Below are 27,508 nucleotides of genomic sequence, written 5' to 3' on the forward strand. Positions count from 1 at the left end.
TAAGGTCAATCTAGAAAAGAATAAATTGTAGAAAGAATGAGAATACCAATATTAAGGTTATTCTAAAAAAATGTAAAGTACGAGAATAATGTGAAGGTCCCAACACGCACTGCGTACAAATACACATGTAATCATTAAACTCAAACTATAAATACTCACTTGATAATACTCAAACAAGAAACACAGAACGATAAAAAGTGGAAATCATTTGAAAAGAATGTACAAAAGAGTTAACATTACATCAACAAAAACATAACATCTACAAGCATTAGAATAAATAATGTCAAGGTAGCAGCATAATCAACTTTACCTATAAATTCAAAAATATATTATATTAAAATAAAATATAATGGAAACCTTAACTCACCCTAATGCTTAAAAGCATATAATATCATCATGAAATAATAAAAAATTATAACTATACAGACTGTTAATTGCATAAAATGCAAAACTATCAAAAAGTAGATTAAAAGACAAGCTATATTAAAAGTTAAGCAAGATATGTTTGTGTAATACAAACTTACCATTTAATATCAAACTTAAAATATAATTCACAAAATCAGAATTTCTGAAAAGAATTGATATTACAAAAACTGAAAGGCACAGCATATATTAGTTCAGCTTGTGGTGACTATTAAATGTACTTATAACCTACAGCATTTGCATGGTATTTGTTTTCAAGTTATATTAATCTGCTTTGGCCATCAATGATTGCTCATTACCTGTAGTATACTGATGCTTTTCTTTCTCTCCACCTATGTTATAGTATTTCTTCATATGCTCTGAAACACTTGCACTTTAATTGTCTGCAATTTGGATCATGTTCAGATGTATCTATATGGGAGTTTAAAAATAGGTTGTTTATGGTGGACTGTAGCTGCAATATACACTTGCACTTTTTATATATATATTAACTAGCAGTTTTGTCACATGCATTTTAGTTCTATATTGATTAGCCTACTGTGACTTTCCAACAGGAGGTTTGAACTGTATTGTCCTAATCGATTTTTAATTTTGCTCTTGTATTTGTAATTTTGGCATGATAATATTGGTCCAATAATATTGGTTCAATAGGGCGGTTTATATTTGAAATTACTTATTCTAATTATATATTGTACATGGCATTTTTTATTTGTTTATATGCCTTTTCTGCATTCTGTCAGCTGTCAGCATTCTAAGATGGCTCTCTACTTTACCATGCTGTTATATTTGTGATGGGATTGGTGAAACTGATGATGAACTAGTCAATTATACGGATTGGGTTTTACTTTCAGTTTATCAACTCTGATGAAGCCGGTGCATTTGAAACACATTTGTGACTTTGTGCACTTCAATAAAAAGCAATGTGCTGGTGGTTTTGCTGATGCCTTTGGAGCACTTCCCATCTCCTTCTTCTGGAGACTTTCTTCTTTTTTGTTGGATATGTATGTGTGAGCAGAGCTCATTACGATGGGTGTCTGTGTTTAAAAGCATGGTGCTGTCCAAAATTGTTGAGAGCGTCTCGTATATATATGTGGCCATATGTAAATATGTGCATGTGTATTCATTGTAAAACATGTTTTCGTAGGGATAGTATGATGATGTTTTATTATTAAATCCGTGTGAAATTCAGTGAAAAAAGATTTTGGGGGATATATTTGAGTCACAAGGTGCAGTTTTATGAAGGTGTGGTTAAACTATACCTTGGGCCCTCAATTGTAGTGTTTCCATTCTTTCCCTTCAGATACATTTTAGTCCGCTCCTACAGTCCAAACCACTGGATTTATTGTGCATCAAACCTTTGAGATAACATTTTGCATTGGCTGATTAGTGCAACCTTTGTGGATTGGACCAAATTCGTCCAGCAGTTTCTTTTAAAAGTGCCCAAAAGTAGACAACACTTAATCAGTGATATTTGGGTATGCCTATCACAGTTTGCAGATCTAATAAGAACATCTGGGTACGTGATGGGCATGATTGGTTTTGGGTTCATGGACACTTTTCCATGTTTAGAAAAATAGTAAAGGGCATCCAGACTGGCGTTCTTATAAAGATCCAATATTGTCATTGGTCAATAGAGAATATTTCTGTTATTAAATGCCACCATTGTTCTTCATTAAGTTTGATGAGTCAATGTACCTGTGGACTAATAACCCTTTCCAAAAGCATGTATCCAGCTCCTTGGCCTTAGGCAAAGCAAGAAGGGTCACAAATGGATGCAATGTTCCCCAAACTGGCTTGAAAATGTGCAGACGTTTTAACCAGATTCCTAAATCCTGGTACACAAACTTACCTGTACTGAAAAACGTTTAAAAGGGGAATGTGTTTGCTGTTCTCTGAGCTGCCCCCTTACCCACATCTGAAAGATGGGAGGTTGGGGTCACAGAGGCTTTGATTTGCCTCCAGAATGTCAAAATGGAAAATACTGGATGTGTTTCCCAGACCTACTAAGGAGCAACTGGATTGGTGGCCAGTATGAAAAGATTTTTGAGAGTCAAGTGGGGCCTTGGGCTCCTCACAATGACCAATCTGTGAGGCTTGACATTGGCACAGTCTGGCCATGCCATGAAGAACATGCTCTGGGCAAAGTGTTCAATGGCTATGGTCGCAGGCCATAGCAAATGTCTCACATACCTACAAAGCTGGAAGAGTGGCCATCAATATGATGTCCGGGCCTAGTCACATGGATGGGGCAATGTCTCTTGCAAAGTGCCTATTGGTTATGCTCTGCAAGCCATTTTCAGTGGCCCCTTGACCAGCACTTGGGGAAAATGACAGCTGGGCCTGCCACAAGGCCCACTGGCCACTTCGGGTGGCTCAGTGGAGCATGAGAAAAGTCAAAGTGGCATTGTATAGGCAAAGTAGCCAGTGTCCCACTAACCAGCCATGGAGCAAAGTGGTCACCCAGTCTTGCAGAGGTCCTAGCTCAATGGGTAGTTTGAGTCGCTGGCTGGGGTATGGGGCATGCCAAAGATTAGGAGACAATGCTACAGGAAAACCAACCACTGTTCATGGCCAGTGGACCACTGACCTCCCATGCACAAGGGTCTTCTATTCACCAAGTGAGTCAACTTAGCATACCCTGTGGACATGCCCTATTACCCATTTGCTGTAGAAATTATCTTTGGCCATGTTCCAGGCATCTCCAAGCATCTCAATATCTCCTCTAGGTATCACCAATATACATTGGGCCATGGCCGAAGCATATCCAGGTCATTCAAAGTGGCAACTTGGCATGTCCAAAACGCAATGTGTCTTGAGAAAGTTCTTCAGGCATGTCACATGTGAATATGGCACTTTGGTGTCAAGCCGGGACTGCTGGTTCAAGATAAGAATGCCCAGTGACCACAGTTCAGGGCTTGGAGGTGGCTACAATGGCCAACTTGTAAGTGCTTAGTGACTACAATTTGGCTCCTAGAGAAGTTTGAGGCATGGCCAAATGGTTCAGTTGACACATGGGGTGTCTACGAGATGGACACAATGATGTTCCATGAAGTGACTATGGCCTTGCAGATGGCAATGTCCAGGGCATAGTCACACTCAGGAGGCTGCATGCCTACGCAGTGAGAATATTGGGACTCTTTCCAGAGTCTGGTCTTTCCTGTGGGCTGTGTACAGGGTATAGTTTCCAGTAAGCATGTCAAAAGGCCATGCCCAGTGAATGCAATGGGAGGCTAGGAGGTGCCAGGGTGATGGTCAAAGGTCATGCTCTAGGCAAAGTTCCAATCTGGTACTTACCAAGTCCCTCATACTGCCATTTTGTATGGCATTGTGAATCCCTTCTCTTACAATATGTTTTCATGGGCTTTTGTTTAGCTAAATCTGCTCAAATTATTGCACCTTAACTAAAGTTCAGTGAATTTCAAGGGTTTTGTCATACCATAAGTTTCTTTATTTTTGACGGGCCACTAGCCATGGCCTTCAACCGTGTCCACTTTACATATTCCCCCAATATGTTTTGACTGACAGAGAATATGTTTCTTTTACACCCACTAGGTGGCCACGGCCTTTTACCCTTGCACAGGAGCATGGCCTCTGGCCGTGCTCCCTGTATATTTTAAGACACTACCAGGCCATTAGCAAGGGCCTTCGCCCATGGCCAGTGGCCACGGCCTTTGGCCGAGTTCACTATGCATGTTCCCCAAATATGTTTCTTTTGGACCCACTAGGGTTTTTGTATTAATCACATTTTCTAACTCTCTTTTTAATAACCTTTTTTTCCATTACCGCAGTTATACTTGGACTGCACTACAAATAACTGTGGCAATCTTTAGGTGACCATCGCTTGTGAATAACCGTGGTTATCCTTAAAAAAGGCAATGAAAATCTTTTTCCTTGCCATCCCAGACACTTATCAAGTGACAACTCCCTTTGGCATACTTCAAATACCCCCCTCAACTCCTTTTACCCTCGCTAGCCCTCTCTCATCCCCCCCAACACTCGTGGTTTCATGTGATCCACTTATATTCCTGATATGTGTTGTTTTCATAGCGGCAGTTATACGGCCAAATACCTGTGGCTATCAGAAAACTTTTCTTCTCTGAACTTCGTCCTCAGCCACCCCACCAACTCCCCAATTTCAAACAGTATCATCTTTAACCATCCCCACCTTCAGCCTGATACCATTGCATTATTTTCCCCCTCCAAATAGCATTTTTCCAGTTTTCATTTTCAGCTTGCCATGGTTATTCCCATTCACATTTCTGAAAAGCCTCTTGAAGATATAGCTATAATTTGGGAGAAGGTGTCAGCCCCTTCTCTGTCAAATATTTTAAAAACTACTGGTCGCAATAAGCGCAGACCCCTGGAAATCGAGTCAATGCTTTGTGCCCAAGTTGTTTCGGGCCTGCTGAAATTCCATCCAGTGGAACAGGAAGAGCTATCCAGCAGCTGGTACAGTGCTTTTGTGAGTGTATTTCTGCAAGGGATTTAAAAATTAATGTGACAACATTGAAAGTAATGTGTGTTTTTTTGAGTGACATGTAGAAAATAGAAGTAGGATTTAGTAGAGTGACAGGTAGGACATTGAAATATGATAGGACATCTTTTTATCAGTAATACGGAGTCTCATCATTATCATCAATATGAGCGCATTGAATAAAAAACGTAAAAATGTACCTATAAAGCAGCCCATAAAATTATACAATCATCATAATAAGTAAATAAACAGATATATTAATTCATAATTTCTCTCAATTGAGGTCATCGCAAAGTAATCCTGTTTAAAAATATCTATTGTGTGGCAACTGCACAGCCTGGAAATTTACAAGAAAAACCAAACAGTTCGAGGTTAACGGCAGACCATGGACCCTCTGTAACCTTACAAATTGCAAAAGCAAACAAGTAGTGTACGTTATTGAGTGCCCCTGTGGCCTCAGATATGTGGGCCAGACTATGCGTGCTGCCCACATCAGAATCTGCGAACACCAGTCAAGGAGTGCACCTCTCGCTAGCCACTATGTAGAACTTCACCACTCAGTTGATGATATTACCCAGTGGATTGTTGACATAGCTGTCCACTTCTCTAATGCCCTCACGAGCCTTTTATCAAAAGAAGCCAGATGGATCTATCGCCTTGACACTTTCCGCAATGGCCTCAACGAGGAATTCATACCTCCAATATGATTCCACCTGGGCCGCGATTGGATGTGCACAGGTCCATTTTTGTCCTTGATTAAGCCCTTGTTTTTGCCGCCCTTGTCTGTCACCATCTCCCCCCGTGACTAATGCTTTAGGAACTGCCGTCCCTGCAACGCATCAGCTCATTTCAGTTTTTCCTGTCTTGTTGCCTCTTTAGCACCCATCCGGCCTGTGCACACACTGCGTTTTTTGCCCACATGACGCGGTAGCGCCCCCAATGCCCCCGACACAGGGTTTTACGTCCCCCCCGTTTATCAGGGGACTTTGACTGCCTGTTCCCGGCTCTCTGTTCCTTCTATGCATTGCTGTCACATGCAGCAGCAGCGCACTTTCTTTTTCGGAGCTCTGTTTATTTTTGAGGCTGCTGCCCCTCCTCCAATCTGATTGGCTCTCCAGCCCGGCACTGTTCCTCCAGCGTTCAGTGTGGGGCACCTGACACACCTCCGATCCCTTTGCCTGGGGCAAGGTTGCTGAGGCAACCATACCGCAACAGGCAAGCCGGCTTTAACAAGCCTCAGCTGCTCATCTTGCCGAGGTTTCACAGCGAAGCTATCCGCAGCATGATGCAGCTTTTTCTCCCCGCTGTCTGCATCTACTTCGGGAGCTTCGACCGATGAGCCACTGCCTCTGACTGTGTGTACAGGTAAGTGTTTGACCGTACACTGGCCACTTGGTCCCCTGCTACCATGGCACGAACCAGTCGCCACCCTGTTTTGAATTCTTCATATCATGACATATGTTCATATGTCGTTTGTTTTTGTAATTTCCTAGCTATTGATTTGCTTACGCTTTTCTCTCTGGCCTTTTTTTGTAATTTACACAGCACCCTTAGTGCTGTCGGGTTCGGTCCGCCTTGTCCATTTTATACTCTGATTCCCGAGTATCCATTCCTGTCTCCGCAGTCCCTAGGACTGTGACCAGCAGGTAACCATTTGCATTTTTCTGCAGATTCATTTACCCGCACTCAGCTTTTTGATGCACCTCCTTCACCTGCATGAGCACATGCTCCCTTCAGTGTATGGGCCGGTAACATTTGTCTTATTCGCCTATCTCGCCTTGGCTCTGTGGCTTTTGACTCTACCCAGATATTGTGTCTGCCGCCTCCGTGTTTCACTCACCCTCCCCACTAGACTGGTTTTCTACTTCTTTTCTGTCTTTGTTCACATCCCCTTATGTTCACTTTCAGCAGGCACATCTCGACCTGTGCGTAGCCACTTACATACCACCTGTCGAGTTCATGTTGGAGCAACCTCCATTTGTCAATCAATAGATTCTTTCCCACATACCTAAGGCCTCTCCCCGTTTCTTTTTGCTTGTGTCTCTACAGCTGGTTTCTTCCTGCATAGCAAGCTAGAGCATTGGCCTAGGTCCCCTTTCCTTTTCAAAATTGGCTGAACCGAGTTACAGTGCAAGAACTCTAATACACTGGGAAAGCAGCCCTACGGATTCTCCCCTGTTCTTAATGTGACTTCAGGGTGAGTGATCTGTATATTAGTGACAGCAGTCCTCTAATTCAGATATCCCTCAGAAGTTGTCTAACAGAGTACTGTGTGTATAAAACATGTCGCTTTTCTTTCTGCCCCCTTTAGGGTGACACTACCATACCACCTAATTCCTGCCCTGAGGAAGGCCTTTACTATTGATGCCCATTTGGCACGCCGAAACATGTTATCCATGTGTTTTTTTACCTTCTCGATTGGAAGTACTTTGGGAAAATGTCTATGATCTTTCCTACACGTTGGCAGATAACCACACTAACTTAGCTGATTGAACAATCTCTTTTTTTACCTACCAGGGTAATTTTTAACGCACCTTGGCAGGTTCTATGTTGTAGGATTAACTTTGCATCCTGCAAGGATAGTTTCAGCATTTCAAGTCATTTAAAACTATCCATATATGCTCTTGAATGAAAATATTGTTCTTTTGTAAATGTATGTATATATGAGGAATGTTATGTTTTATGTCTTCTTTTGTTTTCACTTCCTTCATTTTACTTTTGTTAAAAATGTGAACAACAAAAATGTGTTCTGAATAATAAATCTATTGTATGTACTCTTTAGACCCCTTTTTTTGGTCTGCCTCTAGTGACTTTCTTTGAAAGCACATTCCTTGCACTAGCATGGAAATTTTACCTTAATAACTGACAGAAATCAGGACTGTCTATAGCGTGGGTACCTGTTTTGGTTTTGTTTAAGAAATACATTGCACATTTGTCAGGGGAAGTCAAATTGGGGAGCTGGCAACATGTGATGTGCCTTGTGCCATTCCTTCTATCATATGAGCAAGAATGTGCCCAAACATTTTAAATTTGGATCAATTAGGGTCATCAGCCTTTAGTGGGTTAGCTTTAATCTGCAACCTTTTTAAAAAAATATGGACAATTATTTGTTTGGAGCATATTGTCTAACAAATATGACTTTAATTAACTTTACCAAAAATGGAGAACATAAATCCATCATGATCCAGCATGACCCCAGAGCATTATAAGTATTCTGCTTCCTAATAATCCCTCTCACAGGTTTCACCACATGTATAGCGGTGCAGTCAGCTTACTGCTTTACTATCAAAGTTAATGAATCAGGATTACTTGATTTACCTAAGTGACAGTTACACCCTCGTGTGGAATCAAAGCCACAATCATATATAACCAAATGTATCACAGATACATGTCCAACACGCTACCAAGTTCCAGAATAAGTAAGCATCTTTAAATTGCCAGTTGTTGCTAAGGCAGTGATTACCTTGTTCTTTAGCCAAGCAATTTCTTAATTATTGTATTATTTTATATTATGTTGATAACGTTTTTGAACTGTGTGTGCGTATACATTTAAGTTTACCAATGATCATGACATCTCATGTTCTTTTGAAAATAATATATTTTCTTCTGCCTGTGCTTTGCTTAACAGTGCACGTCAACTCAAATTCAAAATTGCCACAAAAAGCCTGGTGATATCATGTTAGGCACAATAATAAGAGCAGAGTGGTGGTAAAGCTATGGTTCCTTTATTAACCTTAGCTGGCAAACGTTTGGATGTTTGTTGTTTTGTACTACAAAGAAATTACTTCTTTAGCAGATATTTGTTACTAGATTCCAAAGACATTCTTTAGGTAAACTTCACCATATAGTTTCTTCAACAACTACCTTTACCACCACCTACATGTTCCTCATCCCGGTACCCTACTAGAAATCCATTGCATTAGCCCCTTCCTCTTCCTCCTCCCATTACTCCATTACCACCAGCCTGCTCTTTGTCATCCCAGTAACCCAAAAGTAATCAGTTGCATTTCCCCAACCTCCCTCTTCCTCGTCTCAGTACCCCATTGTAAACCATAACTTTTCCGCCACCTCTTGCTTCCTTGTCTCAGTACCATGTGTGAAATCCATTGCATTAGCCCCACCTACTCTCAGCATTCCATTAGCAATTCATTCTTATCTAGTTGACTAAAAAAGAAGAAATACTTAACAAACTCTATGTTGCGTAGCTGAAGAACACATATTGAGAACAAAGGATATGTCATCAGTTACATTATCAAAATTAAAAAAGAGGAATTACTGGTGGTGGGAGGTATAGCAGAAAAAAACACTTGACATTCAGTCAATGATGACATCAAATAGAACGTAATTTATCTCAGTCATGACCTCATAAGATAAATCAGTTTAGTACATCACCTATGACCATTTTAGTGACCTTACTGTTAAGTACGAGCCATGGAGAAACATTTTGACTGTATTTGAAGACAGTGCATTCTAGGATCTATGGCAAAATTTGGCCCATTGAAGGCTGAACACCAAAAAAATTGCAGTTATTAAACTGATTTGGTGTTTCCTTCAACGGGTGGGAGAATGGCTATTTCAGGGGGTTTTACCCCCAAACACCCTACCCTTGCCCCAACATCCTCACCCATTCCCTCCCACATTGGCAGGTTTCACTTGCTCCCGGGTGGTTTAACCCCCATTAAACCCACCCTCACAGGACACATACACAAATAGATACATATACATACATACACAGACACACAGACATAAATATAATTACTTACCTTCTCCATGCTGCGTGTATCTTCTGTCTTCCGGCTACTCAGCAGGCTTTTGTTTACGGTCTTCTGTGCATGCAATCTATCCATCATGGGCAACATATTGTGAACAGCATTCTAGCCCAGATGCCATATACCTTGTCTTTTCTGATGGTCCAAGAATAGTGTCTAGCCCCTTAAATAATGTTAGGAGAACTACAGCTGGTTGGTCTTGGACATCAGAATTTACAGAGGTTTTACATTGCAATTTTCTCTAGCCCTATACAGATTAGGTAATTGTCAGGGATTATGAGAGTCATAATCCAAACCTTGTAACAAAATGCAGGTTTCAAACCCATGCACTAAAATGATTACATATTTATCACGTTCAGTACATTAACTACTCTAGTTCTAATAACCCTCAAAACATGAAATTGTTTTTCAACATGGTTAACCTTTGCAGGCATCATGTATTCCATGGAGCACTAAATAATTTGGTACCCATGCAAATCCAATGTTCCCTTCTTAATATCTCGATTATACCATAGTTCAATGTCTAGAATAATGTCTTTCTCCCTTGCCTTTGTAGAAGGCCATTTGTGTGTCCAGTGAATCTATGAATATCGCTACCTTAACATATTCTATATTTTTTTTAATGGCTGCAAGAATTGCTAGCAATCCTGCTGTACGTATATACACCCTGTTTGTTATTCTTCCGAGTTTGCATATTCCTTTTGCTGAAATTCGAAATGCTCTACCTACAACTTCTGTTTCAATATATTTAGATCCATACGTGTTTACATGTAATATTTTGTATGTTTCTCTTCCAATTCCTTCCCCCTTTAGCTTCTATATCTCTCGTGTTATCTTTTTGATTTATGTCTGTAGTCAACAAAGTGAATAGTTTAGGCAGTTAAAAATTCCATAGAGGCAGTTTTATAAAATCATGATCTTCATTTCTTTGTACCTCATGTTGAGGCCTCCGCAATACCTCCCTTTTCATTTGATATCCATAGATGCCTCCTTTCTTCTCCACTGACTTTCTCTTATTTACTTGCATGCTGTTTTCTTTCACTGTGTATTTGGACATTGTCCTACACCGGTATTAAAAAAAAAAAACATATTTTATTTATTTATTGTGTGATATAGCTTTAGCCAGTACAACTTTACACACATGCATAAATATACAACTGCGGAAGAGCTTGGTGAAGTGTGTAGATGTGAGCTGTGTGAGCTGCCTCCTCATCTAATCTGGAAAAACTCTGTTGGATGCTACTGGCTCTGCCCCTTTTTGCGTGCATCCTCAAGTACAGGTGTGCGTGCGCACAAGCGCGCGCACTGCGGAAGTGCCTTTAGAAGTGTGTCGGTGTGAGCTGTGTGAGCTGCCCCCTCATCTAATCTGGAAAAACTCTGTTGAATGCTACGTGCCTCATGGACTTGGACTTTCATGTGGACTTTCATGTGGAACAGCAACTGTGCTTAACAATCTGACCATTAAACTGCTATTCACCTGTTTTAGTTATCTAATAACACTAACAGTGTTAACTTAACTCCTCCAATAGATTCTGCCCCTTTTTTGCGTGCATCCTCAAGTACAGTCGTGCGCGCGCACAAACGGAAGTGCCTGTAGAAGTGTGTCCGTGTCCGTGTCCGCGTCCGCTTCTGCGTGTGGTTTGCCACTTGCCCGACCCTATGTTTATGCTGTTCTAACTGTTATGCTATTCTGGTTGTGGTGTCGGCCCATTGAACAGCATCTTTTAGACTCCTTGGGCTTGATCTGATTTCAACTATAGTCTCACTCAGGCAAAGCCATGCACACCCGTAGCTATAACCCGGCAGAAGACATAGCAGACGATAAATAGCCGCCGGGTGTTCCGTGGTTCCCTCGGCTCTACTGGTGTCCCATTGGGTTGTGCTCTGTTCGAGGTGAAGCATACTGGAGCGAGGTGAAGCTGTAGCTTTAAACATCTGGTAAGCCTCCTTGCATTTTGTTTAAAAAATCTGTGTGATTGTTCTGTTGCAGATGGTAGAGCACTAGGATTACGGAAAGAGCAGTCAAAAAGTACTATCATCCGTAAACACCTTTATTCACTGCACTATAATTCATTTTAGATATAATATTAGACAATCCTTTACTATCTCGTTTTAACGTTTTACCTATTGTATGTTGTATGTAGAAATATCATTGTCGATATCATTGTCAAATGCCGAGAAGCGGCATATATCAACTTCTTCGAAAATATTTTTAAACACTCTAAATACTAGCCTGGTTAATGCGATGCCCATGCGATCATTTTGCTATACGTCAGAATATCACTGTTCCTTGTGTGGCACTGAATTTTATTTGCCTCTGTAGCGTGTTGTCTGTTGCATTTTATGCATCAATCTTTTGAATAGTGTGTAGTTGGCCTAGAATAAATTGCAAATTATGGCAAATTACGGAAAATTGGTTTGTATTAGTTGCATATTTAACAAGGGCCACTTGCGAGGGCCACTAGGATCCTTCTTGCATACTTCCCCCATATATCTAATGCTCGCGTTATCCATACTGGTGTGGGTCTGCGTGTGTAATATGGATGCATATGAGTGGGAGATTGCTCTCCATAATATTCTTCATAACAGACGGATTTGTATCCCAAAAATGGTATCTAATCCAAAAAAGGGATACTAACATGTAAACAAATCACTGAATGTTACAGTAAACTGACAGTTGTCCCAATGGACACCATCGCCCTAAACTCTGTAAAAGAAGCACTTGTCACTGAACCGACTATGGACCTTTGCTGTGTGAGCTCTAAACTGCTAAGTGATGTATTGTATGGTTCAGAACATAAAATGCCTCCAATGAATAATGTAGCATGTGAAGGGAATGTTGAAATTGAACTACTACCTTGTGATGCAATTGGATGCAATGGGAATAGTACCCTTGACCCCACAGCTAATATCTTTTTACCTACTCGATGTGTCACCACATCAAATGTCCTTGACTGTAGCACCGGTTCTGTGAAAGCTTTAGTCCATGACCACCCCCTTAACAGTGGCAAACCATCCTAATGACTTACCTATCTCGTCATTTTACGATCCAGAGGTCGAATACATGGGTTTCGACCTGGATCAATCGATAATGGAAGCTATCTCCACCCCCATGTATTTTATGCCTCCTACCGATCCATGCATCTCACAAGGCGCTGCAAAATTCCTAGGTCTCTGTCGTAAAGCTGCAATACCTATAAAGGGCGAAGAGGCACCCCTTTTTACGTTTCATCATGCAGATATTGAGCTGAACCCTGTCATTTAATTTCCGATCACCAACATTACCTATGATCCAAGTGAACCCGAGACGAAAAGCCCAAATGACACAAGCATGAACTCTGATGATATGTTCTATGCTCTTGAAAATCTGTTGACACAGCTAATATCGAAATGTGAAAACCTGGAGAAAAAAAATTAATATTCAATCGCTGATTATACACAAGAATATGTGTGGGTGTTGTCATGTTGCATGTCATAGTGAGTCATGTTGTGCACCCCGCCAATCAAATGTGATGCCAGAACCGGTGTCAAAGAAACAAAGGAAAAAAACAAGAGCACCTCGCCTCGTCCCTGTTCATCATGCATTCATGTACAGCAATAGGCGATTAAGCAGGCAACAAAAAATCAGTAAGCTATTGAATGTGCAGGATGACCTAGGTGGTGTACCTGGAATTAATGCACCTGCCGATACACCTCACTTAAGTGCTGCTTTAGTTAGTCCATCCCCAGTGCTAACTCCTGTTGTCGGCGATAATGATGTAATCTTGGTCGAAGTCTCATCTGGTGAATGGACTAATACAAATAAATCCATCAAAACGCAACAGCACAAGGTTACCAAATCAAAATGAAGTAAAAAAACAATATGTGACAATAAGAGCATTAATACACAACCGACCCTCCCGGCCGTTTGGGCTAACACCCCATGCATGCCCATAGAAACCCATAGTTCGTATACAAGCTCTAGACCTGAAGTGCCAAAAAAAATTGTACCTGCCCTTCAGTTAGTATAATGATGCCAAGAGTCTTCACCTACACATTTGAATAGATCAGCTGTGTTATGTATTTTTAAATCTATAGTATCCTTGAGAGTTATCTCACCCTGTGATATACGCTTAGTCGACCAGGTTGAACTAAAAAATCAGTTTATATCAAACATATGCTTTGAAATAGAAGCCTCCCTGAATTATCTTTTAAGCTTTGAAGCCGATTTTCTTCGTCTGGGCTATAATGTTTGTCTTGGTGGAAATCCCGCTGCATAAATCGGAGACTGTAGTATCATCAAGTGCCACAAGTGCTACCAATGTTGTGAAATTGTCTCATATTCCTGTTCAATCAGGTACCTTTCCAGCTTCAGATATCACCAATATTACTGGTAACAAACTGACTACTAGCTTAAGGCCTGAATTGATTAAAACGGTATGTCCACCAGCTATGCCCCTCGCTGATAAAATCCCTGATGGCTATTGGCAGTGGCTACCTGTAGCTTTTAAGCCTCATTTTTCCTCAAACCATCAGTGATATGACACACTCTACTCTTGGAACACTAGAGGGCATACCCATTTGTTTGAGAATGATGGACTAGTGGGTAAGATGGAAATATTTGGCGTGGTCACATTGCAAGAAACATGGTTAACAGCTGAAGTGCAATTAGATGGTAGAAGCACAGTCCATCAGACAGCGACCCAAGGTCCCAATGGGAGACCAAAAGGAGGCCTTCTTGTCCCTGTACTACCACTATGGCGGATAGTAAAACTAATTCAGTCCTCTCAGTATATTCTAGTAACCAAGATATCATTGTCATTATTAGACATCATCTTGATAAATATATATGATCCACCATCTACCATTAGTGGAGGATTGATCATTTAATTTTACTTCCTCTGTGTTCGCCCCAAAAATGTCCAGCAGGTAGTGTTCAAAATGGCACTCGCTGCTGGCTGCCAATGGGATTGTAAAATTGAACGGCATATCTCCTAGCTACCCTCTTATGGCTTTCACTAGAATTGAGGGTCACTCAGCATCGACTATCGATTATGTTCTCTCTAATTTAAGTGGGCTAAAATATATCAAAGATATGTGCACGGTCATTAGACATGAAACCGACCATGTCCCCCTATGCTGGCTACTAGCATTGCCTAAGCTGACGCATACTGTAAAGGATTTCGGTGAAAATGGCCAACTATCTCTTAATGAGGGGAGGAACCGCATTTGTTGGCATCAGTGCAATATTGATCAAGCTAATATTGTAGTATCTGCATTGCTACCGCGCTTTACACAGATAGGTCCCAGTGGGGCTAACAATGCTGAGAGTATGTTGTCTAACTTTGCTAAGATCATGCTCGCAATTAGAGAGAAGGTAGTCGAAAGATGATCTTATATCAGCACTGTTGAAAAATCCAACATGCCTAATAGGTGACGTGATGGTTTTGATAAAACAATCAATGATGCCGAAAAGAGGAAGCGGATAGAAATACAGGTGATCCGAACAGAGAAGGCTCTCAGCATCTCTCCATCTATGGTAACCTCACTAATTAAAATTGCTACAAAGAATTATAATAAATGGTTAGCGCAACATAAAATGCAATGTGGTGCAAGATTTTAGCAACAAATTGCTGAAAAGGTCCTCATCAGTGATTCTATCGGTATATGGCAACTGCTCCAATCCTCAAAACCACATTCTCTGTCCATCAACTGCATCACTGAAGTTCATTGGTACAGTCACATGAGCAGTACCTTAGGACGTAACGTGCTGAATAAGGACATGCTCCAAGTACCCTCTTAGCCATGGGCCTGTCAAGCAAGTATACTAGACATAATGGTGATTATCACACATTTTAAAAAACACGTGCCACATGGTGTGTGCAATCCACTAATAAAAATGCAACCAGAGCTTTGGGCCACCGCATTGCACCTACTATTTATTCAAATAGGTACGATAGGCACTATCCCAAAATCCTGGCAATCTAGCTATAGATTAACCGTCCACAAAAAAGGTGCCTGGGATTGCCCGAGTAACTTCCGTATGTTAGCAATGCTTGATACATCATCTAAGATATTTGCTCATGTCCTTTTGCAGGAAATGAATGTGTGGATTAGAGACAAAAAGATATTACCACCTAATCAAATTGGATTCCCGAGGAGTCCAGCACTGTTCACTGACTGTTATTGCTCTCCGCCGCGGTTGAACATTCCTGGGTGAAACGCAGTCTCGATGTGTACTGTGCGTATATTGACTTCTCTGCAGCGTTTGTCATGATGAACAGAGACCGTTTATGGAAGAAGTTGCAAGTTTGGGGTATCCCTATGGGTCTCCTTAGGATGCTTATTCTGCTGCATACCGACACCACTGTGCTGATCCGCCTAAACGCAATGGGTAAACTGTCAGCCTCTATGACGACAACCAGTGGTGTAAAGCAGGGCTGCATGGTTGACGCAGTACTATTCAATCTATATCTGGCAGGCATGCAGACCGCTTTCCAGCTTTACGCAACTAATCCAGTGAAGATCACCGACGTAATCATTGGATGGTTAGCGCACGCCGATGATCTCATTTTACTGGATTATACACCCGCTGGTCTCCAGAGTATGTTGGATGCCCTTGGTTAATATTGTGCTGACAATGGATTGTCAATCAATATTGATAAAAGTAAGGTGATGGTCTTCACAAAAAAGCGTCGACCTAAACAATATGTGTGGACGTTGAATGGTAAAATAATGGAACAAGTAACGTCCTCCAAATATCTGGGCATCATTGTAGATGACCAAGTAACGTGGGCTGCTCACTGGACTTCACTTCAGGATCGGTGTCTAACATCAACTAACGCCTCAAGCATATTTTATTGGTCGCAATAGTGGATACTCAATCTCAGCGGTATTGACCATACACATAGCAAAAATAAGATTGAATCTGTTGTATGCCATAATTATATGGGGCCACAATCTAATTAAACAAGTGGAGCGTTTTGAAGCACGCCTGTTACGTAAACTGCTCCGCTTACCAATGAATGTAAGTGTTGAGTATATTTACTTGGAATTTGACTTACTTGGTAATACATACGCATTTATCAACCACTGTGTGATAAGTTTTGAGAAGTTAAATTGTCTTGAAATAGATACAATCATGACACCATATGTTGGAGCTTTTTTGAGACAGGATGGTAATGTTCTGTTTGGTAACATGGGCAAATTAAAAATGCTCCACATTAAGTGGGCTGGCGTGCTTAATCATAGACAATTCAGTATATCTACCATGAAACTTATGCTAAAACGAACATTGAAAGAAGTTAGTTATGAACAACAGTTAATTAACTTAGCTACAAAATCACATAGTAGCATTTATATCCAAGAACGAATCTCTAGATGCTCCACTCCGGCCTATATTAATGCATACCCAAGTCCACAAATTTTCAGGTTCCGGAGAGTTATGGACTGATCCTCCCAGGTATGGGCGCCAGAGGGGCTGGGTAGCCAATCGGTGCCAGAATCGACGAGTTGTCCTATGTCCGAGTTCTCGAGAAGCGGGAGGATCAGTCCATAACTCTCCGGAGCTCACCCCCTAACTCAATTGGCCTTGAAAAAGACTTAGGTTGAAACGCGCGTCGGCTGTGTTGCTATTCACCATGTCAAAAAATTGTCATTCATTACTACAATGATGTTCACTTTGGTGCCAACTAACCAAGAAATAAATAACTCTTGTAATGGCAAACACTTGACTTGATCATTAATATAATCAACTCGCACAACTGCAACCCTATGGACTAACACATCCAACCAGCACCCAACTGATCCACGGATTTGTCATCCCCACAAATCTTCAAACACATCAGGAACCTTGGAGTTGGTCCCCTGACAAACCAGGATTTAGGCTGCAGGCAAATTCAGATACAAACAAAAAGGAGGTGCGCAGGAGAGAGGGAGTCCCGACACCAATAACTCCAACCAAGGTAAAACTACAAACCCAGGATATGTTGAATCGCGGCCAAGGGAATACATATTAGGAGAATTAATTGTGCCTCAATGTAATCGGGCATTATTCCTGAATGAAAGGCCCAGTCAAATTAGCTTTGAAAAAAATCAACAAGGGTCTTTATTTTCACTCACACGGGAACGCGCATTTATTTTCTTCACAATGTAGCAAACACCAGTAGTTCACAGGGACTCCAACTATCTGAGCCTGGTCAGTTTCATATATCAGTTTTCAGACAAAACTCCTGTCTTCAAAGAAAAATTACTTTAGTTGCAAAGACATTGTGGAAATCTAATGAAGCTGCCTAAACCGAATTAAAGAAAGAAATGTCAGCTTGGCACCACGTGTAAAAATAGGCCTTTGTAAAATAAAGAAAAACGAATGCTTGTGTTTTAAAACAGTACACTGGTAAATAAAAGCTTTACAGTCTTCAGCAATATGAAGGGGTTTGTTATTGGTGGGACTGTATCACATGTGTTATTTGATGCAACAAGTTTGTTTAATTCTGGATTTAAGATCAAAAAGTGAAGGATGTTAAACTCAGGGTGGCTTAAGTTGCAAAGTTGAAAAACAGGCTTTTTGCCAAAAGGGAGGGCTATCTCTCTCAGCAGATCTTGGCACCCCCTGATAATTATAGGGTGGAACATCCTTTTGTTTCTACTGAGACCCAGGTCAATGAGGTTCCCAGGAAAGGAAGCTGGAGGTGTGAGAGACAATAAAACTTCAATCAGGGTGAGAACCCCCCACCCATCCTGCTTGGAAGGAAATGGCAGTTGGTGCCAGCTGAAAAGAAAAAAAAATGATCCAGTGACGCCCATTTGTTTCTAAAGACTATTTCATAAGGAAACTTTAAAGACTTGTATCTTGGCAGCAAAACTTTGTAGAAATGTAGAATTTTCACAGTGTAAAAGTGAACTTGTGGGGGTTATTTTAAAAATCTTGTGGACAGAAATGGGGATATATGTTGGATTAAAAGAAAAGCGTCCATGTTGCAAATATAACATTTTGTACATACCTTCCTCATGACAATCCCCACCCATGTATAAAGTTGTGGAAAAATGTGAAAAACTGGTAGAGGAGCGAAACGAGGCCTCACGGACTGGAGGTTTGGATTGAAATGTGATGCACAAAATATGTAACCTGTGTATCTGATTTGCTAAGAGGTTGTCATTGTATAAATATGTGTTTGCGGCAAAATTAGATTTTGGTTCCAGTAACTAAGGGAGGTTTCTGGACACTGTAAAATCATCATCTTCATCTTGCATTTATCCATCTAGACTCCAGATCCCAAACACAAGGCCAAGCATTGCTGATCCTTCTTCAGCTAGGCCTCAATTCTAAAATTATCCCAATAACCAAGGGAAACGCTGTGATGTTTTGGGAAGCATCCTGAATTAACCTGGCTTGCAGCTCACTAAATGAATGCCTGCTGCAAACCTGCCATCCAGCTGATCTGTAGTATCCAGTGACCAAAGGTGCCAGCGCAATGCCAGTCCAGTGCCATCCGGTGACCAGAACTGCCCAGCTGTCTTGCCAGGTGCCTTGTCGTGTAGTGACTAGAACCCTTGACGGGCCAATATCCCAAACTAAAGTGGACTGTAAGTATCATTCCTACGCCATAGAAATCCATAGTCTACTTATCTTGCCTTTGGACCCTATCCGATCTCTATACCATCCTAATCTGACCCCAAGATCATGTTAAAATTGTCAGACTTATTTGTGCAACCCTGCTTTGATTCGTAGTGGTAGCGCAGATTTTCTCTTCAGTTTTGTCTTGCATAGAACCTAAACCATTAGCGATTATGATTAAAAAAATTAATTTCCATAAAGGAAACAGGGTATACAGAAACTGGGTATACACTACGTGAAGGGTTACAACTACCGAGTAACTGTAGAGAATCACGGGTGACATTCTCTTTTTCTTAGCCATTAAATCTAGTTTAAGTAAAATTCACCTGTCATTTTAAAGCCACTTTTCTGTATTTCACTACCCGCTTTTTCCAAAAACGCACCTCATTCTATCTTGCCTATCTCCCTCAGTTTAATAGCTAGAGACTTAATTTCATTTCCAGATTGTACCTAAGATCTATAGCTACACCACAACTAAAAACCAAACTGAATTTCACCTGTTTTTATCAAAAACCGTTTGGTTAATTAGAGGCAGGGAATTGAAATAATTGCAAAAGTTCCCACGTGTCATTTTGATTATAAACTGTTGTAAATCTTCTATTCAATTTTGAATTGTATTCTTTTGCTCAATCCATTGCTTGTAATTGCTAGTATCTTTCCAGTGTTTCTCCAGTAAAGAATTGTTTTTGTTTCAAGATTTTTATACACATTCATTGTTTTATTCAGCCATTCCCAAGTGTCATTTTAACATTGCAAGGGTTTCAAATCCATTTTTCACTCTCATTTGAGGAGGGAAAGTTAGATTTGAATTCTGCTTCCAGATTCATATTCCTAACTGTGTGCTGCTTACTTACATCCATTCAGAAGTGATTATTTGTGGGCTGAGGGAACATTGCAGGGGGAAATCCTAACTTAAGTGCTATTTTTCTGAAAATCCAAAAGTGTTTCTATTCCCTGGTGTTTCTATCTGTGTTACTAAAGGGTTGAATAAAGTGCATTGCCTACATTCCTATTGTTATTATCATCACATTAGTGATTGCTGCCACATTTATTGAAACGTGTATGATTTCTTTTGATTTTTTAAATAAATAAATATTACCTTTACTCACCAGCCTGATTCCTGGTCCTTTGTGACCTGGGGTATTTGAAAAGGGGGTGTGATATGAGTGGTGTATCTCTCAAATATTGAATCTGACATAAAACATAAGCATTTCAATTGTGCGCTGCATAATGGGCCGAGACTAATGTGTGTGTTGCCTGATTGAAATCCTTAACAGCATATAGAAGGTACTGCAATTTAATGGGCCCGAGTTTCGGTGGGTTTAGAACAATAGTACCTAGAGCCGCTCCTGTTCCCAAAATGCACAGATTAAATTAAAACAGCACTAACACGCAGCCCTATCAAAGTCCACATACCACATAAGTCCATTCCGTGTAATTCCCCGTTTGGTCCAGGGCGACCTTCAAACAGATGTCTGCCTATAGCTGCTCCGGGATACAGACCAAATATTCAGGGTAACCCCAGTTCCTTAACATCTTCCATAGCCGTAAGTGATCTAAACAGTGAAATTCCTTTGTAATGTCTAAAAAGGCCACATACAGACTACGCTTTGGCTGAAGCCCTAGTTTGGTCAGCAGGCAGATTAGAAAACAAGTAAGAGATGTACTAGCCGACTTTCTAAAGCCAGATTGATTAGTATCAAATTTTGCAGAGTCCTCTGCCCTAAGCTCCAGAGCCTGCAGTAAGAATCTCGAAATAATATTGAATGAGGAATTGTATGAGGAATCCAAAAGAGAGATAGGGCAGTAATTTGCAGGATCCGTTCTATCTCGCTTTTTGAATATTACTACGACTATTGCCTCCTTCCAAGTCGGCGGAAACTGATGGCTCACCAAAACATTACAGTACAATTGCAATAACACCTCCGCTCATATCAGGTGAACAGATTTTAAAATGAGAAGGGACTGACAAGGGCAGTCATCAGTGTGAGCAGTGAGCGCTGTTCGAGAGCGCAGTATTTCCTTACTTTCCTTTGGAGGCGTGTGCTGAGAGGCGTGTGCTCTGGTGAGCCTCTTGCATATAATCATTACCCTCCGCGAAGCGGACCGCAAAGGGACTGACAAGGGCAGTCAGCAGTCCGCGGTCGGCGGGTGGAGGAAGGAGTACTCTTCTAACAACGCGTCTCAAGGGAGGGGCCCCCTACACCATGACTGATCTGGCACTGAGAGCCAAAAGGAAACCTTCAGTGAACGAACTCGAGCCGAGAAACTTACAGAGTACAAAGCTGCGGTGCCCAGAGTTTCCAAATAGCAGCTCTACCGATGCAGCTGGGCAGGTAACTGAACATGGTCCCTCGTTGATCTTGCATCATAACCTCCCCCTAACAACATTTCCCAATAATGTAAAGAACCAATCACAACATTCAGAGTGTGTTTTCAATTTCCCTACGATCGAGAGGAGTGAATACCTGGGGGAAGAAACAATCACCTTGGGCAAGGGCGCCACAGACTTCTCCACGACTAGTGAACCACCCACGCCCAAAACTTTACCCCATGCAACAAAAGGGGGAAGCAGGGAACCTCAAGCGTCATCTCAGATAAATCCAGTGCCACGGTTAGAACCCCCCCCATTAGACTTGAGAACTACCTATGCCTGCTCGCTTTGGAGAGAGAGCCAGTGGACGCCAACCCGAGGAAGGGGGTCTTGGGGGCGGGTCTATCCTATACGCCCGCAATGGGCGGAACAAGTGAACATCATGATACATACGATGGGGGAAACGGATGACCTGCGAACACCGCCGGGCGACGCGGAGATCTCCCCTCCCACCCCACCAACCGGCCCAGAGGCAAGCCCTGTAGTTATAGAGTTTACTCCTCCTACCTCCCCGAAGAGACTGGTGCCAGTAGATAGGGCGAGATCTTTGTCGCCTCAAGGACAATTAATGGGCTCTCCTAATTCCCAAGACTACATTGCCTCGGCTATCACAGCGTCCCTCAGCCCGGTAGCGCTGTCTCAGCCTAATGCAGGTTCTTTGCCCAACGCTCCTCCAGTGAACACCCTACCATCGAGTCCTCTATCTGACAAAAGGAGGACGGACCCCACCGTTCATTCAAAGACACAGGTGAACATACAGAAAATGCTCCTCAAAAGGCCAGCGCGTTTAAAAGCTCTGTATAACAGAGGGGAAGTAGGCGGGAAAAGAACTCATCACCAGAACCCCACAAACGCAATGATCACCCTTAAAGACTTTTTTGGTAAGAAATCGCACCGTGAAGGTCGTGGACAGCAGGACTTCTCTGATGCGGAGCTGCTGGCCATATTGGAGGACACGGCCTTACATCTTTCAAATCTAATTCTACCTTCAAAACCTAAGTCTCAGGGGGAAGAGGTTAACAACAAGATGGTGCCAGCAAAGTTACCCACCGGGCCTGCAAACGACCCACCTAGTAATACGCTACCAGGGTTGGAGGTTGGGCTTGGTTACGAAGGAGACATTCAGGCTGGCACAGATGTGGGGAGTAATCTTTCAGAGATAAGTGACGCTCTTGAAGTGGCACGCAGAGAAAAAGAGCGCCTTTTAGCTGCCGAAACCCAGGACCCTCGTCGGCAGCCCCTGGAAGACCAGAACAAGGACAGGAGGGGCTTGCGGGAGAGGAAGGGTCAGACTTCTTTTCAATCTGACCCTGAAGAGGGGGTAGCCTCCTCGTTCAAACCAATGCTCCCTCCAACTCCTCTTGACTCGATCTCCCCCCCTTCCCCTAAGGGAGTCAAGGAGATAGGGTCAGGAATTGGCCTAGACAAATGCATCGGGAACGATCAGTACGTGAACTCCCATGTGCTTCCTAGTCGGTTAAGCGAACTCACTGCCAAACCGATGCCTGAAACACCTGTCAAAAAGTTAGATCCAATGACGATCTTGTCCACCGTCACGATAGCACTGGCACCGTTTGGGAAGCTGTACGAATCAATCCTTGAGACGCTCAAAGATCAAAACACTCTAATAGCATTTATGCACTCTAAACTCACCTATCTAGAAGGGTTCGTGTTGGCCCACAGGACCTGCGGGCACAACTCCCAAAATGCTTCAGGTAACAAGAGACCTCAGCATGCGGATGGGGGTTTGAACGACAACTTGATTGCGCCCAAACTGGTTTCCTTAAGTAACCAGGAATCTCAAACATCGGAGGATGTCTGCAGTTTAGCTGATCTGAGGGCCACAAGTGGAAATTCCATCTTCCCCCAGCCTCCTGGGACCGAGATGGTCCCAACTGACCCGCAAACAAAGAGCTTAGCAGGCACGAAAAATGGTGCGATAGTCCTTAACCTCCCGGAAGATGGCCAGATTCAACCTGCAGTGACGGGAACCAATTTTGCAGCAATTAGGGTCCCGTCAACCTTCGAAATCTTTAAGCACGTAGGTGCCCCTTATCCAGCCCAAGGACGAAAAAAGGCTCTGAGAGTGGCCAAACCAGCGTCAATTGACCCGAGGAAAACAGCAACGCTGAAACCGAATAACACAAGAGAGTCAAAGACGGCAAAGGATTCGTCACCTGTGCAAAACAGAAAAGTGTTTAAATTAAAGCCAGCCGATCAAAATCAGGAGGACCCCCCTAACATGGAGTCTGTGAGCGACTTAGACTCAATTGATCTAATCGACCTCAGTACATATTCGGTGGAAGAGGACGAGATAGACCCGCTGCCTCCAATCCAGCAAAAATGAAAAATTCCAGAGACTCGCAAAAACAGAGCCGTGGAAGAACCAAAAACAAAAGCCCTCCTTATGGACTCGCCATCAATTACACCTCGGGCCAAGAACAAGAGGATTTCGAGCCAGACCTCTATGGCAGGTCCCGAGGGATTGAGATTCAAGAAGGATAATATTTCACATAAACCCAGGGAAGACAGGCGTTCTCCCCGGCTTAACTCCAAGAAAAAGTGTTATAGCGACAACAAAAGTGCTTCCGTAGATCCAGGAGTCAGGTCGCTGAAGGAAGAAAGAGACCGTAAGGTGAGATCAAAGGCTGGAAGAGCCTCCCCAGCAGCCCTAAATCCGCACTATAAATCACGAGTCCACGAGCAGAGGTGGAATGATAGGGGAGCTGTGTCGGAGGGGCTCCCGCGAAAGGCAGCTGTGGATCAAGAATTTCAAGAAAAAAAAGAAAATAATACCAGGATTTTCAAACTCCAAAGGGTCCATGAAAAACAGGACAGTTGGATCCTGAACCGTAGAGCCCTGGCAAAATTATTTATCGAGTCTCATCTCTCGCAAATTAATATCACAAAGGAGATCAACATCCTTGAGCCAAACCCCAATGGAAGAAAAGATAGCTCGTATCTCCACATTGATTCAAATTATATACAGCAACAGATTTGGGGGGAAAGGTCAAACCTTTTCAAATTGGGATTCGAGCTGTTCTACGTCTCAGAAGGAATCCTGGGGCCTAAGCTACCCCAAGAGGGGGCGTCACGAAATGTGACAAATTACAAGGCGAACGAACAAAAGCACGGACGCCTAAGGCCGATCCTGCAAAACAGACGAAGACACGAACTGCGAAGTGAAGAGGGGGGTTTCATTAACACTGGTAAGACGGAGGATGCCCCTCCAGTAAGAAGGAGCAGCCAGCAACTACTCACCGGAAGAAGCAGAAATGAGAGGGAATGGGCCCCCGATGAGAAGCCGATACCTTCTACGCGTCGAATCTTCCAACTAGTTGAACAACAATCGAGTGACAGAGGGTCTTGCAGGGCACCTCTTCGTGATCTAAAGCCCTCGAATTTCATCGATCAAAATAGAGATAAGCCGGAATCCAGTAGAGGTCCCCAAAGAAGAATGTAGCCACCACAAGGATTAATTACTGACTTCTTTGAGGAGGTCAAGGCGCCTCCGACATGTGATCCTCCATCTTTAAAGCTAGGGTCTTGGAACACCAGGGGCTTCAAACATCTGACTGTTGAGTCAGATGTCGACCTCACAAGTTTCGATGTGTTGTGCTTACAAGAAACTTGGCTGAGGGAGAAACCCATTTTAGACGGTTACCACCTGATTCACTCGCCGGCTCTTAAAGAAAATAAGGGCAGACCCCGATCAGGGCTTATTATCGCCATCAGATCGGGAAGTGGCCTCTACCTGAAAAAGGTACTCAAAACAACAGAGTTTATATTGGCAGTAATTATCACTTGGAACACTTCCCGTAATGGTGGTGGTAAGGCCCCGCAGTTGGAGATATTACTGGTGAACACCTATTGGAACCCAAAACGGATGACCTGTGACAACTACATCAATCAAATGGAGACGATCATTGACGATTACCTAACTTCGAGCACCGCCAATTACACCATCCTGGTGGGGGATTTGAATTTTGACTTAACTAAAGGATTAAACTCTCCGACGGGAAGAGCCCGGAGATGGACAAACCTAATAAAGGCAAGAGATATACATAATCTGCTACAAAGAGTAGCCCCTAATGCAGAGGTTATCCCAACTTGGGAGAGAAACAACCAAACCGCCATCATTGACTTCATCCAGGTATCAAGGAGCTTTTTAACAATAAAAGAATCCTTTGAAGTGATCAGGACTAAATATAGCGACCATAATATCGTGAGTTTTTCTTGGGCCTCACCAAGATCAGAAGCCCGCTACACAAATGCAAACCTGGAAGTCAACCAAAGTGGCTCACGGCTGAAGATGTCCGTATCCGCAATCGCCCAGTTGACACAGCTGTATAAGAAGGAGAAAAACGGGAATCTTACTGGGCTAATGCATCGACAGATTATGCCTCAGTTCTCTCGATATTCGCCTCTAATAAGGGAAAGAAGCAGCCAACTGCAACGCCATTTAATCATGTATTCAACCCACAACTAGTAGAACGCAGAAAATGGGTGAGAAAACTGAAGCGAGCAGCAGCGACTTCGGAGTCTCCACAGAAAAAAGAAGAAGCAATTTTGGCGGCGATTAATTACAAATCATGGTTAAGGACATCAAAATATCAGCGTGCTCAAGATGACGCTGAGCTCATGCTACGAACCACTTGTAGCAAGAACGCGCGAGACTTCTGGTCCCTAATTAAGGGGGATTCGAAAGTCCTGAACCAAGCCCTTCAAAACTCAATAAGCGATGCAAGTTGGGTATCTCACTTTTCCGATCTCTATGGAGTCCCATCATCATCTAAAAACCTATCATCACCAGATCAGCGGACAAAAAAGATCATTTGAGCTGTTCCAACTGATATCGAGACGATCGAATGGAAAATCAAAAAACTTAATGGATCTAGAGCAGCAGGCCCTGATGGCATCACGAACTATGATCTGAAAAAAAATCTGAAAGCGTGGTCAATTTTCATCAAAGAGGTTTTCATGACGTGTGTTAAGCTCTCAGAGATTCCACTATCATGGAAAAAGGCTTTAGTGGTGCCTATTTTTAAAAAGGGCTCAAAAGACATTCCCTCGAACTATCGCCCAATAGCGCTGCTAGACTCCATAGGCAAACTTTTTGGAGCCCTATTGTTAGACAATTTCCAATCCTGGATACCAACATCAGCCCTGTTTGATCCTCTGCAGGGAGGCTTTGTGAAAAACATTGGCACTACGGCAAACATATTGGCTTTGAGCACACTGAAAGCTAAGGTATCAGAGGGACGGCCCAAAATTTACATGGCTTTCATTGTTTTGGTCCAGGCATTCGACCGTGTTGATTGAGGGCTACTATGGGAGAAACTACATCATCACGCTTGCCCCTTACAGATTCTGGATCCAATAAAAGCCCTGTACTCAGAAACTTCAATGTGTGTACGGTTAAATAATCTGGGTCGCCTCTCTTCCGGGATCAAGACCGAGAGAGGCGTCAAACAAGGTTGCCCACTGGCCCCGGCCTTGTACAACGCCTATATGGCGGATTACAAGGAATACGAGGGGAGAGTCCGTAGTTTTCCCCCGACATTGGGAACAAGCAAAATATCACGCCTGCTATACGCAGATGACATTATCCTCATGGACCTCACCCCTATAGGCCTGCAGAGACAGATTAAAAATCTTAACGCCTATCTTAAAGAAAACCATCTCCAGATGAATTTCGATAAAACCAAAATAATGTCGTTTGGACAGTCGTCCCGTGATGCGGAGCAATTTGGCTGGGCAGTGGACAACAAACAGCTGGAAAATGTGACCAACTTCAAATATCTTGGGATTATCTTAAATAAAAGAATAAAAGAAGTCCCAATGCAAGATAACACAATGACTAAAACTCGCCT

Source organism: Ambystoma mexicanum, chromosome 6q (genome assembly GCF_040938575.1).
Source record: "Ambystoma mexicanum isolate Mex_15411 chromosome 6q, UKY_AmexF1_1, whole genome shotgun sequence".
Lineage (NCBI taxonomy): Eukaryota > Metazoa > Chordata > Amphibia > Caudata > Ambystomatidae > Ambystoma > Ambystoma mexicanum.